The 15,720-nt window shown below is 48.5% G+C and overlaps 1 long non-coding RNA gene across 2 annotated transcripts; it reads left to right on the top strand.

Moving 5' to 3' along the window:
- The first annotated feature begins 3,139 nt into the window (after positions 1–3,139).
- Positions 3,140–15,457, top strand: LOC133259454 (uncharacterized). Of its 2 annotated transcripts, none has more exons than XR_009740397.1 (6): positions 3,140–3,267; positions 5,192–5,938; positions 7,121–7,445; positions 9,446–9,916; positions 10,425–10,622; positions 11,731–15,457. It is a non-coding gene; the product is annotated as an uncharacterized LOC133259454 (long non-coding RNA). The 2 variants fall into 2 exon arrangements; XR_009740396.1 differs by having other exon boundaries at positions 7,121–8,465.
- The last annotated feature ends 263 nt before the right edge of the window (positions 15,458–15,720 follow it).

The following is a 15,720-nucleotide window of genomic DNA, read 5'->3' as shown; positions in this document are numbered from 1 at the left end:
GATGGTTTGTTACACAGCATTGAGGCAGTAGGTAGCTGACACAAACCCAGCATGCTTACAGTTCATTAAGCACCTCTTGTGCATCAGCTGTGGCACCTGGTACTTTACAGGCTCAGCTCTGGTCTGACTGTGATGCCAAGATGCAGTTGTCAGAATTCTTACTGGTGCAGATAAGGGTGTGTGCCTTACATGGGAGAGTCTATAAGCAGGATGAACTGGGTTTGAACCCAGGGCCATCTGCCTCCAGTCTTTTCTCTTCCTCCAAGCCATCTGTCCCCATGCTGCCAGATGCTGCCTCCAAGCATGAACAGGTTGGTCAGCCTCCATCCATTTGATTCCACAGGCTCTGCAATATGCCTTTAAATTGCCAGTGCATCATGCCATGTCCCCTGGAAATTCACTAGGAATGATATGAATCTGAGTGTCTAAAAGAAAACACGCAGGCTGGCGTTCTATTTGCAGCTGCCCATTCAGGTCTTATCAACCTGGCTCATCTTCCCATTAGGCTGTATAATGGGATCACTCCAAACAACCCGACGTGTGGGAGGCTTAACCCACCATGCCTCCTTCGGAATTTCTGGGTTCCCACTACAAGCAGTGACTATCATTCTCCATTGCAAAATTCCCAAGCTGAAATCTCTCACCTTGTGGCCCAAACGGAACATACCTGCCCTGAATCAAAATCATCCAGCTCCTCCCATTCTCAGTAGCCTCCTTGGCAAATGCCAGTCCCTTCTGGATGTATATGAAGGTGTCTAGATCTGCCCTGTTCCTCGATGAGCCACTGGCCTGATGTTGGTCTTCTCTGTCACCATATGGAGCATGGTAATAAATAGGAGGAGTAAATATTTGTGGATGAGTGAATAAAAAATTGTACACATGGGGAGATTTTTGAGTACAAGCTTATTTGTGTGTACCAGGGCTTCTCAACTTGGACTGAGTATTAGAATAACCCAGGGTGTTCTGAAAAATACAAACCATAGGGCCCCACCCTGGACCAATTAAATAGAGACCCTGCAAGATGCCTGGGTTCTTGTTTTAAAACTCTCTGGGTGAATTGAATGTGCACCCCAACCACACACACACATACCTATTTTATTTTAAACAAAGATTCAACCAACTCTAACACTGGTGATGTCATCCCCCCAAGGGGCTCTTGCAGAGTGTCCCCAGAAGAGGGTCCAGTGAAGTGTTCTGTGAGTGGATGTAAGAGTTCCTCCCCATCCTCCATCCTGCCCAGAGTGACCTTCAGGGTCACTAGGAAGCTGGAACCATCAGATGTGAATTGAGGGACAGGCTTCCTGCTCACCTCTCAGCTGGGTAATGTCCCCCTAGGGTCGTACACTGACTTGGCTTCTCACTGGCCTCGAAGGCCATCTCAAGATGCTGGATTGTCACCTCCAAGCTCAAGAGCTGCCACCCTTGCCTGCCATCTATTCATCCTTCTGCTAGTCTCAGAGCGCAACCATGGCCAACGGGACTTACCTGCGTGACTGCATGTCGGTGACAGATATTGTCCCTTTCAGCCTAGTTAATGAAAGATCTGAGTCACGCCAGCTTTTATCTGTCAGAGAAACACCAGCAAGCAGGATACAGAGACCAAACCAAACCCCGTTTGGAAGCATGAACTTCACGTAAATCAGGAAAAAAATATTGTTGGGTTCCTCTAGTGAAGACTCATCACAGGAAACCAGCTGACCCTCTGCCTGAGTTTCAAGGATCTTAGTTTCAGATCCAGGGCTATTGGGGGCAGAGGTCAAGACATGGGTATTTCCTTGATCAAGGAGCCAGGGACTTCTGTGAACACCAGCCATACGTGTGCCCAAGTAATCAGGCTGTAGAGGGGAGTGTGTCTCCCATAATTCATCAACATGCAGCGCTTTTAAAGCACTAAAACCCAGTCTCGTATGTTCCAACCTAAACAGGGGAAAGGATTGTCTATTTTATTTAGAAACATCTCTCCTGAGGATGATGGAAAGATGGTTGCAGGTTTGGCTTCTGGACTCACCATCACCACTAACTAACCAGCCACGTGACCATTCGGCTACTGAAAACCTTTGAAGTCAAGTTAGCCCTCTGGCCCAGTCTCCTCATCTGGGGAAAGAGGGCATCTGGCTGAAAAATAAAAATAGCTGATGTTTTTTGAGTATTTACCATGCTCTGGAAAATGTGCTAAGTGCTCAATTATTTTAAAACATTAATAATTCTATGGTTATCAGCTCTTCACCACACTGGGAGATACAGACCATCATGATCCCGTTTATCAGATCAGGATCCTGGGGCCAGAGAAATGAGTGATGTCCAGGTGGAGACTCCAGGACTGGACAGAGGGGCTGTGGGTTGCTGCTGTATTACTGATTCTAATATGCTGTCTTCTTCTGTGAGCAGAAGGCTCCTTCCAGCTATAGGATATGGCCTTGCCTCATTGACCTGGCTCATCTGCAGCCGCATTTATAGAAAGTGGCCTCTGAGCCACCGCTTGACCTGCAAAGACCTGCTAGTCACCAGACAGGCAGGTAGGGAAGGCTGTTTGCCAGACTAGATCCACTGAAGGTCTTTGTTGTTGTGCTGGGTGTTGTTTAATTTCCTCCTGCCCACTGATCGGTCAGTTGGAACTTCGTATCCATTCACACTTCCTTCTTGAGTGCTTCCTATCCTGCCGATGTGGATCAGCCAAAAGCTATATTTTCCGGACTCACTTCTGCAGTAAGCTGACACTCAGGTGGCCCCAACAATCCCTTGAGCATGGCCTCCAGCCAACAGCCTGTAAGAAGCCAAGACCTCAGTCCAACAGCCCTGGAGGAATGGACTTGGCCAGCAGTTAAGTGAGCTTGAGAGCAGGTCCTTCCTCAGAAGAGCTTTCAGATGAGACCCCAGTCCTGGCCAGCATGTTCTTTGCAGCCTCTAAGAAACTCCAAGGCAGAGAACAAAGCCAAGCCCCCTGACCCACAGAGCCTACAAGATAATTAACATGTGCTAAATTTATGATAACCTGTTAAAGAGCAACAGGTGACAAGTGTTTAGTTCTGCCTATCAGACACTCTCCTTGGGATGTAGAATACGGAAGGGAAGCATCTTCTTGCTCCTTCTGTCTGGTTTCAACCAGTCTGTGTGAGGTCACCAGCCTGCATTCCAGGAAGTGGTGGCCAGGATGAAGCCTGAGAATCTTCGTGGTTATATTCACGGCCTGGCACCCAGATGGGCAGATTACACTCCCAAATGTCATCAGTAGATCAGTGGGTCTCCCGATTTCCCACCTTCCCAAAGGTAGGTGAGGTGGTAGCCCCCTGGCAGGTTGTTTCTGCAGGACATGTGGTCTAGGTTGGCTGGCTGGTCTGTGCATCACTAGCATTCACTTCCCTACCTGTCCAGCCAGTTCACCAACACCTGACTCCTCACATTAATTCACTGTGTCCTTATACCCCCTCAAGTGGTCTTTATTTCCTGCCCTGAGCCCTAGAAGATCCACCTTGCTCACATATTGTTTCCTAGAAAGTAAGGAGAGCCCTTCAATACTCTCACCATGCTCCTGAGTGCTTTTTCTCTGTGCAAATTCTAGATGCCTTGAATGTTGGCCAAACATGAATTAGACAACATAATCCTACCTCAAGTACATATGGGACATAGAAGTTTACAAGCAGCACTACAGAAATCATGGCCTTTGTCTCTCAGAACAGCTCTCTGAAGAGGGTGTGCATCCCCCACCTGTTTTATAAACAAGGAAACCAAGACTGGGGGGAGTAAACATGTGGCCAAAGTGAGCAGGGGTGGAGCCAGGACCCCACCAGGTCCCAAGGCAGTTGTGGCCCCTTCCTCCCCAGGATGGCACTTCCCATGACTTATTGTTCTTCTGACTTCCTCATCCTTCAGGTTCTACAAACATGAACCCCAAGGTGAAATGGCCATTAGATGCCATTTCCTCATGTGTGTCCCTGTGATGCTTGCTTGTCCAATGAGTGTCCATCCCTGTTGTGTGAGAATCAGCTCTTCCACTTGTTAATTTCCAGAACATGAGTGCCTGCTCTTGGTGAGATCACAGCATCATCCCAAGACCCTGACCATCAGGATGAATGGGGGTTGAATTTCCCCATGTCCTTGGTCTCCTTCTTGCTCAGCACAGAAATGCCTTTAGCTCAGCCAGACGCCCACAGGCACCTCCCAGAAGAAGTGCCTTTGCTTAGCTCACACACCTGGATGGATGCTTTTCCCTTGGCACAAAGCCACTGTATTTGCTGGTGGATTCCCGGCAAAGCAGGGGACACAGGTGTGAACAGAATCTTTGGAGGACCTAGAAGTGTGTGACCAGCAACAAGAAGGCATCTCAAGGTCACAGATGTCCCTTCAAGTGCTTGAAATGCTCCCACTCTATAGAGCTTCTTCCCAGACTGTGTGTTGTAGAGAACTGAGTTAAGAGCAATGAACAGAAATGTCTGGGAGAGAGAGGTGGGGATGCCTGACAGTTCAGGGACTCTGCAAAGATCCTTCTCTGCATTAATAGGAGCCATGTCTCTGAAGGTGGTGACCTCGGTAGGAAGTGGGGTCTTAGCAAGTGATGTCATGGGAATTTTCATGAGTCCCTCTTCTTTGACCCCTAAGGTCATCTTTCCATGCAGTTTGTGACCATTGGGTGGTGAAATCTTTCTAAGACAACCCTCCTCATCTTCATTGCCTTCCCCTTTGTGAAATGTATGACCCAAGCTGCCAAAGCAGCACCCTCAGTTCCCCACCCTGCAGCTGACCCGTGATAGGATACAGGGTGGTCAGGAGATATTTTTGTATTTTGTTGTTGTTCAGTTCCTCAGTCGTGTCTGACTCTTTGTGACTCCATGTATTGCAGCACACCAGGTTTTCCTGTCCTTCATTATCTCCCAGAGTTTGCTCTAACTCATGTTCACTGAATCAGTGATGCCATCCAACAATCTCGTCCTCTGTTGCCCCCCTCTCCTCCTGCCCTCAATGTTTCCCAGCATCAGGGTCTTTCCCAATGAGTTGGCTCTTCGCATCAGGTGGCCAAAGTGTTGAAGCATCAGCTTTTAAGTCCTTATAAGCAGACAAATGTTGAATAACAAAGATAGGGAAGAGATTCATTGTTAAAGCTAACGGCAAGAAGCCTCATTAGAACATATTGTGAGTGTTTTGGAAGCTCCTGGAATGTAATTGGGTTTTCTAAACACCATACCATTTGATTCAGGTTTGGGAGAGGTGATACAAAGTGGACTTGAAGTAAAAATCGTCGATTATGTCCTGCAGCTCAAGCCCAGTGCCAGCAAAGAAGCCTAATTACCCACTGAAGCTAATTGCTCCCATTTGAGCCGGCTGCTAGGACTCTGCACAAAGGACTTGGAAATGAGATGATCAGAGAGTTGCAGGCCAGAGCCAGGAGCCCAGGAAAGCAGGCCGCGCTCACGGAAGCAGTACACAGGCGAGGAAGCTTTCAAAGACACTTCTCTTTGAGCTGCTCCATATGAGCCAGCCAGAGCGAGAGCTCTGCTTCCTCTGAAGGTGCCCAGAACGACTCGGAAATCTCGTTGAAAGTGGCAGGGGGGAGACAGGCTCCAGGATAACAGGATGCACACACAAGCTTTGATCTCCATCAAGCGCTCTGCAAGGAGAGTCCTGGTGTCAGGGCTCCAAGGAGCTGACACAAGGGAAGCCAGCCTGCTTCAGAAAGGGAGCCTCTCCCCTCCCCTTCCCACCCCCTCCCCACAGATGCTGCAGAAGGCTGATGTCAAAGGGACCATGTCTGCACTCAGGAGCCTCCAGGGCTCCTCCAGGGGTCCATGACAGCTCCTCTTAGAGACCGAAGCCAGCTTCCCCATGGACACGCCCACCCACTCTTCTTCTCAGTTCCGGCTGTCCTGGAGATTGTCGTCATCTGAGGAGGAGCTGCACTTACCAGGGTTTGGAAACTCGGAGGCCAACATGCTCTTGACACTGGGTAAGAGGAAATGGATGTCTACTGCAGAACAAGCCCCCAGGCCAGCACTGACTCTGTCCCCTTCCCACCCAACTCCTGTGAATCAGCTAATCTGGCCAGAATTATCTGAGAGACACGTAGAGACTCTGAACACTTCTCATTTTCACTATCACTGCCCGGGTCCAGGCCACCATCACCTTGGCCAGGCCCAGAGCAGGCAGGAATGCAGTAAGATTTCATGGGCCCTAACTGATCACTTTTGCCTCTCTGGTCCATTCTTCCATTATATCTATCTACAGAGGATGAGGTGGTTGGATGGCATCACTGACTGAATGGACATGAATTTGAGCAAACTCTGGGAGATAGTGAAGGACAGGGAAGCCTGGCATGCTGCAATCCATGGGGAGGCAGAGTCTGACACAACTGAGCAACTGGATAACAATAATCTGTCCATCTATCATCTATTGATCATCTATCTATCTGACATTTATCTAACTATGGCTTATCTATCTACAGTTGGATCTTTAATAATGTGGGTTTGAACTGTGCACGTCCACTTATATTGAGTTTTTTTTTTTTTTTTTTTCAATGAACACATTTATTCCTACAGGATCTACGGCTGGTTGATTCCACAGAGAATCCAATATAGAGGCCCCATGATGGGACATGAGCATCTTGGGTCTTGGGTCTGTGGCAGGTTCTGGAACCACACCCCTGAGGTTGGAGAGATCTCTAGAAAGTCCTGCCCCCTTGTTTCCCCCAAGGTAGCCAACTAGACCCAACCCAGAGGGGAGAATCTCTGATTTTGCCAAGGGCCCAAACCAAATTACTCTGTTTTAGGCAAGGGACTTTGGGTCTCCTTTTTCTTTTAAACTGAGGGACAACTTACTAAGAGGGAGTCCAGAGTGCTTAAGAGTCCCAAAACCTCGCTGGTGTACCCACCCCCCGCCCCCAGCCCCCAGGTGCAGACAGAGCATTTCCAGCACTCCTCATGCTCCTCTGTGCTCTGGGTGGTCAGCCCTCCAGCCCTAACCTGTTCTTGAACTTCGCATCCGCAGAACCACACAGGCTGTGTGCTTTCACATCTGGCTTCTTTTGCTCCATGTTCATCATCCAGGAGTGACCGTGTGTTGTACACTTAAAGTTCACTCTCTATTCTTGTATGGTTTGCCTCACTTATTTTATATCTGTCTGCATTTCTAGAAAGTGAACTGCTGTGTCTTGAAGTGGAACAAGCTGTGGTAGGTGGATGTGATGGAAACCACAAAGGCGGTGGATGCGTCATTCACATTGGAGGAAAAAATCATTCCCGGGGAAGGCAGCTGGTGACCAAGAATCAGACTAGGAAGTCCCCAGATGAGGGTATAGAATCTCCAGCTGGAGGGAATTACAACTGAGAAACAATGGAGAACTTCCCTCAGACGCCCTCAGACAAGTACAGCCAGTGTTGCACAGGAGCCGGATCAGCCTCCAAGGATTTCCAGGCACAGAGATGGCCAGGTCAGAGCAGCGACTCAGAGGGGACAAGGTAGTGCTGATGGGACCTGACCGATCGACTTTCCAGGTACCACTGAGGGAGACTGACTGGGTCCAGGCCCCTGGTGGTCAGTTCACTGCTGTGGTTGGCCTGGGGCTTCAGGTCCACCCTCTTCTCAGGTCTCCATGGAGTCCTGAGGCAGGACTTCCCTTCAGCTTTGAGTGGCCAAGGCTGAACTGGACACAACCATCCCCACAAAGACATGCACACCCACCCTTTGATGTTACCATTCTGCAGCAAAAAAACAGACCATACAGAGCGGCTCTGTGGTGTGTGAAAACACATCTGTTCATTATTTATAATACTTTTAACCTCATCCCCTGTCCGCCCCCCCAACCCAGTCCCATCTTGAACATCAGGCAGGCCCCGCCCCAGTCAGAGCCTAGGTGCCACTCAGCGACCACTGGCTGGAAGGTCTCCGCGTCCATCACTCCTGAATTCACACCACTGCAGACCTGCTTTGTTGCTTGGTAACAATTTTCACGGGCACATGAAAAGGAGAGTTCTGAAAAGAGGCTTGCTTAAAGCCTGACAGCAATTACAGGCAAAGCAGTCAGCGTCTTTCATTTCAGAAACCAATACACAAATGGATCTTCCCATTCAGTTAGTGTTTTATTATTATTTAAACAGCCTCCCCACTCCACTCGAAGCCAGCTCTGTGTCAACACTGACTCCACACCCCTCACTTCTGAGCCTCTTCAGTCACTAAAGAGAGAAGATTCTTTTTTGCGGGTGTTTGACTTCCTCTTGGCTTCAGCGTTTGTGGTGAACAACAAGGAACATCTCACACTCAGGTCGCAGCCCCAAGAGGAGGAGAGGTCTTATGCCCCCATGGAGAGAAACCATGCCCACAGCCACTTCTCCTTCTCCATCTCCTTACAAACAAGCCACCACTGAACTGCTAATTAACTGGCTCATGCATGAACACAGTGGGCTAATCTGAGACTCCTAAGGGCAACAACCAAGTGTGAGCTGATATTTTTTTCTCCAGGAAGCCTAAAGGAGTCCTAGGTAAAGAATTCTGAATAAATGCTTCCCCTCTTTCATGATCCTTGGTTCTTATACACAGAAGTGGTCGCAACCTTGGTTAATTTCAACGTCTCCAAAGGGAGGTTTTGATGACATCATCAAACTCGCAGAAAGACTTGGGCAGGCTCAGTTTGATATTAGAAAGTTCCCCACCATGTCCCCATTTTTTTATTATTCAACTAAATGAACTCAGGCTTCCCTGGTGGTAAAGAATTCGCCTGCAATGAGGGAGACCTGGGTTCAATCCTGGTGTTGGAAAGATCCCCTGGAGAAGGAAACAGCTACCCACTCCAGTATTCTGGCCTGGAGAACTCCATGGACTATCTATGGGGTTACAAAGAGTCAGACATGACTCAACGACTTTCACTCACTTCACAACTGAACTCATTTAATAGAGTCTAATAGAAGTATGTTGAAGCCCATGTCTTACTTTTTTTTTATTTTATTTATTTTATTTTTTTATTTATGGCTGTGCTGGGTCTTCATGGCTTCATGGGTTTTTCTCTAGCTTCAGTGCACAGACTTCTCGTTGCAGCGGCTTCTCTTGTAAGGAAGCTCTGGCTCTAGAGTGCACGATCTTCAGTAACTATAGTACTTTGGCTCAGTAGTTGCAACTCCCAGGCTCTAGGGCACAGACTTAGTAGTTGTGGCTCCCAGGCTTAGTTGCTCTAAGGCACGTGGGATTACCCCGGACCAGGGATGGGACCGGTGTCTCCTGCATTGGCAGGCAGGTTCTTTACCACTGAGCCACCAGAAAAGCCCAGAATATCCATTTTTGATCAAGACCAAACTACTTTTGGCAAGTCATTCCATTTCTCTGCACCCGAGATGGCGATCTTCACCTTCTGTGGTGACTCTCGTGACCCCTGGACCTGCTGAAATGCCCCTATATCAACAGCGATTATTAACCTTCTCAGCATATTATCAACCACCTAAAATGTACTCTTTAACTTTTCTTCCAGGGAGAAGTCATCTGGACCAGTCATCAGAAACCCCATTCCTCCAGCCAACTTCCTAAGAACAGGGGGAGCAAACACACCACATCTGAGGGCCCTCCCATCTGTCCCAGAACCGTCTGCCCTAAGCTGAACAGGCTCCAAATGTCATCTCTGCTGCACTCTTATCTTCCTCTCTGTCCACTATATAGCATCGCTCTTTTCTATTTCAGATAATTAATTATCAGAAATTGCCAGAAATAGCTTCAAATCTCACAGCAGTTACCCCTACCCATTAGCGAGCAAGTGGTTGCAGTCTCTCTCTCTCTCTGGGATTATTTGTGCTAAGAGGTCAAAGATGGCAAGAGAAATGAAAAGCCATTTGCTTTAGCACCATTAGTACACTTTGTAGATAATTATATAATTTTTCAAGTATTCCTGGGTATTCACTTCAGCTGCCCACTCTTCTGAGTGAACTTTGACAAGAGAAAATTGCAGGTAATTTCTGTTTGTTTGGGTACTGTTTCTATAGTAATAAGGATAATTATTAATAAAGGAAGAAAGTTGTATTAGATTTCAGTCAACAAATAATCTGAATTTTTCCCTTTTAAAAAAATTCTCACAATGCAGAGCTAAAGCAGGGAGAAACAAGGATATCTCCTAGTTTTGCTCGCTCCCTCTTTTTATTTTATTTTTTATTTTTTTTTCGCTTATCTTGCAGGTGAGATATCATTCTCAATTTAATTAAAGTCAGAGGAATAATGGCTACAGGGCTATGTTTCTAGCAGGGATCCCAAATGCCAAGGAGCTTGTGAATTTCTCTAACAAGAGAAGGGTCAAGATCACCCATGTATTTTAAAGACAAGTGTACACCTCTCCTCCCCACCTGCCCCCACCAGTTTGTAAGTTCCATGAAAAGCTTAGAATATCACCCTCAGTCATAAAGGAAGAGAAAGTATTAAATAAGAGTGCCTTCAGCAACAACTGTCTGTTCTTCCTTCTATAGGCGAACAGTTGGGCACAAGTAGGCCCCAAACCAGGGGGCTCCACAGACCAGCCAGCATCCTGCAATTCTCTGTTTGGCTGAAGAGCAAAACAGTCACTGTGCTTCCTTCACTGGCACTGACTGAAGCTGAGCCACATGCCCAGGAAGGATGCTCTGGACCAGGGACACAGCAGCCAGCCTGGCAGGAGCTCGCCCCTGGTGAGCTCAGAGCAGTGACCACAGCAGATTGATGAGGGACACTGCTTTCATTTAGGCTCCTCCAGAGGCAGAGCCTGAGCAAGGATTCGAGGGTCAGGTGTTTATTTCGGAGGGAGACCCAGGAAGAAGGGAGTCAATCAGGTGTGCCATTAAGGCAGCTGCCACTGTGGGGACCTGGGATAGTCTCACTGGAGACCTGCACCTAGGAGTCATCTGTCCTGAGGGCAGAGGGAGCTGGAGGATTTCCTGAGTCTCCCAAGATAGATCGCTGGAGAGCCGCTCCTGGGCGGCCCTAGTTATCTGACACTTGGCCTGCCAGGCACAGAAGTGGGGACTGTGCAGGACCAGGAGGGCCCCAGACAGAGAAGCACAGGCTGGCAGAGATGGGTCAGGAAACAGACAAGGAGGAGGTGGGGGTGTGGCGCCAACACGGTCCATGTCGGTCACCAAGGTGGATGAGGGGTTGGCGAGCCATGGAGACAGATCAACAGCTCCTTCACTGGCCACTGGGCTAGGGGAATGCTTCCTGGTAAAGAGAAGAGATGTTGGAAGTGAGCCTAAAAGATGGGCGGGAGCTCCCCTGGGGAGTGATGGCAGGATGCAGCACTGAACAGACCAGGAGGCATATGAAGACGGTGATGTCAGGACCCGTGCCCGGGGCCAAGGTTGAGAGAGGAGAGAAAGAAGGTGATGCCAGGGAGAGGGGGGCTACCTAGGCCAGGCAATGAGAGATGCCTGTGACCACCAGGGGAGGAGGAAAGGAAAGGGAGGAGTTCAGAAAAGGGAGTGACAGTACCCAAGTTCATGCTTTGAAGGAACCATCTGCCCATGGTGTGAAGGGCAGTGTGGCATCAAGGAGGCCTGAGGAGGAGCTTGACAGCAGCTTGGGGGTGAACAGGTAGGAGTTTGGGGCTACAGAGAGGTAGTAGGCAGGAGGGAACTGATCAACTCCAGCTGCAGTGCTGTTGACAGGGTTGGGGACACATGGGCTTAGCCATTTCAAAGACAAGAGCCCAGCGCGGTTTGGGAAATGAGGGATAAGACCAGCCCATGCAGGTAATACGTTGGACTGTAACATGATGAAAACCAAATGCACCTGTCTTCTCAGGCCCTACCCTGTTCCCTGAGAGGAGGACACCGCAGATGTCAGGAGAAGAAGCAGGGAGGCGTCCCTAAAAACAGCCATTGGATGCTGAGGCTCAGCTGCTAACCCATCTTCCCTGCATGTTCTCGACTCCCAAAGCCACCTGCTCAGTCTCAGCCAAACGCACCTCCCAGACACCAGTTTTATGTTTAAAGAGATGGTTGGAGTCACTGGAAATCCGGCCAGCAACTCTGCTCTGAACATCACATCACCTCCTTTCTCCATGCTCTGCTGCAGAAGTTCAAACTACCCTTCATCCTGTGACACAGCCTAACAAGACTCTTCACTACCCCTCCCTCTGCTCTGTTAAAGAACTATCCTGATGCGTTCCCTTGAAATGCTTTGACCAGACACTCTGTATACTAGTTGTTTGCAAGCTGCATGAAATGGTCCTTTAACTGGCTTATGGGAAAAAAAAGACATCCCCATTCCCACAGGTTTCACCATCTCTCAGGCAATGCCTGTGAAATGCCAGCAGCCCACTTGTCACAGCAGTCACACTGCGGTGTTCTTTTCCTGCTGCCGATCGCTGTGGTGTGAATACCCCTGCTATCAACATGACAAGGTGCATGGCATCCTCTGTGCTCCCCGGTGGGTGTGCGGGAGCCAGACAGCACGCCTTTGGCCTCACTGTTCTGTTAGCCCGCGTCAGAAGTTGCTCTGGTGGACTTGGTGGGTTCCTCTCACCTTCTATTAGAACTACCTGTCACCTCTGGAGACACACCTGAGCCGAGGAACCAGCTCCTTCATGAACCAGGTGTCATGACTGTAAAAACCCAACAGAGAGAAAGCTACCTCCGTATGGGGTTCTGAGCCACACAGTTCAGTCGGGGCAGACTCCAGGCCCAGAGAGCACTGACGACTCCCTCTGCCCCATTGCTTCGGGGACCTCATCAGCTGCCCTTTCTGGGCTGCACTCTAATTCTCTTATTCTCTGCAGACTTGGAAAGAGAGAACATTAAGAAGTCTTTTTCCCATCCATATTTTACATGCATCCAGCTCTGCTCAGCTGCAGCTTCTCTGTCTTTGGGCATCTTGTTTCCCATCTCACATGTTCCCAGGAGTCAAGAATATGCAGGGAAGAGAGGTTAGCAGCTCAGCCATGTTGGATGCCAGCATCATTATGGCTGCACCCAGGTCACTGGGCGTCCATCTCTGGGTGTCATGACTCCCAGAATTTCTAGGGGGAGTGGAGCATGGTCATCACCCTGCAGCTCATTCCAAATAAGAACTAGGAGCAGGTAATGGACCCGTTGATTTTCATTTTTTTAAGGAATAATAATACCTGATAGGATATGAATTACACTGTTCTTTTTTCCTTCTACAATCTGCATTTGCAGCATTTTTCATCAATTCGAAGCATTCAAATAAAGATCATCTAGCATGCCTGGGATAATTATGTCTATCAAAGAACACTCACGGGTGCACAAAGCTTGGGAAATGCTACGCCAATGATTTGTTTGAAGTGCAACCCAAGGAGAGGTGTATCTATAGTAACCACAGGCAGGTATTCAAATACCACTGTATTTCCTGATAATGGGTCCATTAATGAAATAGCAGTTTGATTTTCAATCGCACTTAATGATACCTTTTGTGTAACCAACATCCCTATGTGCTGACATGTGCTAACGGGCTGGTGCAAGTGAAGGGACAAAGTCAGGGAGGGGGAGAGGGGCTGGGGGACAATATTTTAGGCTCAGTCAGAAGAGGAGCAGCGCCGTCTCAGTTGGAGCTGTAAGGAACTGGCCGCCGACCCCCAGATCAGTCCTGGTGGTCTGATGGTTTGGAAACCCTAGGACTGCCTGCGTCTGCACCTTCCACTCTTGCTGTAGACATTTTAGAAGAGTGGACATGGATACTAGTGGTCAGTTGAGGTCAGCACATCTCAGGTTCCTTGGATACTCCTGGCATCATGCCATCCAGACCTTGGAGGCATAAAGGTCCAAAGAGATTAGAGGAGCTGGAGGAGTCAGCCCTACAGTTCTGGCCATAGAGATAGAAGCACAGATGGTCACCTGGCCCAGACAGAGCCCGTCAGTGGTCCCTCTGTGGGACACATCATTGAGGCAGAAAGAGCTCTGTCCAGGCCTATCAGCAGCTCAGTGCAATGCAGGTAGAGAAGAGAATGCTAAGGATGCCACGTTCAGCCCCACACACTCGGAGAAGCAGAAGAAAGCAGCGGGGAACAGGAAGGAGAGGCAGAGACCCCAGGTTCCCTCAGGACCTTCTCCTGGTTACGGTCTCCCGTGGGACTCTGGCATCTTCAGATTCTTAGAGTCCCTAACATCTCCTTCAGTCCTGATCCTAAGCTCACCTTTATTCTGAGCCACTTGCAATGGACCCCAAACAGAGGGATGGGTCTTCATGACACCAGCCACTTCTCATCGGCCCATCTGGTCCTGAAGAAGCATCATTTAAACAACCTTCCAGAAGAGACACGAGTTCTACCAAGATCCTCGCCCAAGAGCTTTGGGGTCACGTTCTGCCAAGTATTTCCCTCATCTGACCCTAAGTGGTTCCTCTGGCAGGTGGAGCTACTGGCCTGGAGCTGGGCTTACACGGGGACCACCCTGAGAGGCTCCATCTTCCCAGTGGACCTGAGTGATTCTGCTGTGATTGTCCTGAAACCCCTCCGAGTCTAATCAGCTGGACACAGCACGAAACTGGAGAAGAAAACACTGATATTTGGAATGATGAGGGTTTTACTTTGGATCAATTTTTTTCCTTTCAGTTAGAAATTGACGTGCCACTCCTAACCTGTTCTCTCTCTCTCTTTTCACATCTCTGAAAAAGCTCCTATTCATCTGGAAGTCAGCACCACATCCATCCTGTTGTGATTGTCTGGAACCAAAGGCGGCGTAAGCCATTTACAAACCCCTTCTTTCTAACCAGCCTCATTTGTGGGCTCAGCATGGGCTCAACCCCCAGCTGGCAGGGAGCCCCCACTTAAAGGGAGGGTCAGGATCTGTCTAAGCCAGGCATAATCACGTTTCCCAGTGTCCAGTCTCTGAGACCGGAGTGACAGTCAGTATCACTCCATTAGAAACAGCATTGATTTACTCAAAGGACATAGCCAGAGCCTTAGGTACAAGGATGGGCATTGCAACAAAGTTAATGAAAAATTCCATACAGCTGAAATGCCCTACAAGAAGAGACCAGTTGTTTAAAAAAAAAAAATGATGCAACAGCCACATGATGAAATATGACACAATTCACCAATTCATCCTCAGAAAATATTTTGAGAATATGGAAAATGCTCATGCTTTTATATGAACAGAAGGGAAAAAGCAAGAGACAGATTTGTGAATAAAAGATCAGTTAAGTTTTGCGTTGCACACACACACATACACACACACACACCTATAACCCAAACATTGGCAGGAGATATTGAAAGGAAGCAAACAGGAATGCTAGGCTGACTGGAGACTTCAATTTTCTTCTTAATAATTTCCTATATTTTCCCAAATATACATACAAACATGAATTTCTTTTTTAATTAGAAAATGTCATATTTATATAAGTACATAAAACACTGCAAATGCAGTACCATGGACTATGCAATCCAGAGATTAGCAACAAGCTGAAGAGCGGCCATGAAGAGCTCAGAGCAGATACCTTCTTTGGCCCCAGGGCACCAAATCATATCTTGGAAATCCATATGCATAAAGAACAGATTTTAAACTCAAATAAAACCTTCGTTCACTAATCATTCCCCAGACGCGCTTCTCACTTTCCCACTTATGTGGTTTCCAATCTCAGGGGCCATCTTCCTTGTCCCCCACCCTGGGGACAGGGCCGTCCATCCATCCATCCATCCATCCAAGGGTGGGCTCCAGGTCCCTTTACTGCCCCTGGAGGAGGAACCGGGGTGGCCAGTGTCTCTCCACCCGCCCCCAGGTGGAGTCAGAGTCTAGAGAACACACTAAAATGACCCACAGAGTAAAGAGACTCAGC

This window comes from Bos javanicus, chromosome 13, assembly GCF_032452875.1.
Source record: "Bos javanicus breed banteng chromosome 13, ARS-OSU_banteng_1.0, whole genome shotgun sequence".
NCBI lineage: Eukaryota > Metazoa > Chordata > Mammalia > Artiodactyla > Bovidae > Bos > Bos javanicus.
Note: the sequence above shows the minus strand (reverse complement) of the source record. Positions and strands in the feature narration are given on the sequence as shown.